The sequence below is a fragment of the Orycteropus afer genome, unplaced genomic scaffold (assembly GCF_000298275.1).
Source record: "Orycteropus afer afer isolate SDZICR_OR568_19922 unplaced genomic scaffold, OryAfe1.0 scaffold00008, whole genome shotgun sequence".
NCBI lineage: Eukaryota > Metazoa > Chordata > Mammalia > Tubulidentata > Orycteropodidae > Orycteropus > Orycteropus afer.
In genome coordinates, this window is record NW_006921595.1 from 2,832,235 (window position 1) to 2,832,829 (window position 595).

Here is a 595-nt window from a genome sequence, read left to right on the forward strand (position 1 = left end):
AAAATGACAAACCACTGGCAAATTTAACAAAGGGAAAGAGAGAGAGAATACAAATAACACGAATAAGAAACAAAATGAGTGACATCACAACAGAACCAACTGAAAGAAAAAGGCAGCATTGAGGATGAGAAAGACATAGAGAGGTACATGGGAGGTCCAGACAACAAACAGGATCCCTTTTGCACATACAGTACTGTGTTGTCAGTGAAGGCAAACATGGGTATATGGGTGGATAGATGGGTGGACAGGCTGAACAAGTAGGTATATCTATGAAATGAGGAGTATATCCAAGAACATATATAGGGTTGGCAGACAATGAATGGTGCTATAAGTTTATATGAATGATCAGAATTCCCAGGTGTATAGTAGAGCTGACAAGGGACAAGGTTGTGGTCAGTGCTTGGTCACAGCCAGCTACCCAGAGGGACTGAGTAGTTGAACCTGCCGGCTTGGGACCACAGTCGCAGGGGATATCAAGCTCAATTGGCATAACATACTAAACAAAATATTGTTGCACCTTCTACTTTGGCGAGTAGCAACTGGGATCTTAAAAGCTAGCAAGCTGCCATCTAGATGCAACGATGGGTCTCTCCTC

The 595-nt window shown here is 43.0% G+C and overlaps 1 protein-coding gene across 1 annotated transcript in view; it reads right to left on the bottom strand.

Moving 5' to 3' along the window:
• Positions 1-595, bottom strand: part of GARS1 (glycyl-tRNA synthetase 1) — a 105,235-nt gene that overhangs the window by 74,706 nt on the left and 29,934 nt on the right. The window lies entirely within an intron of this gene.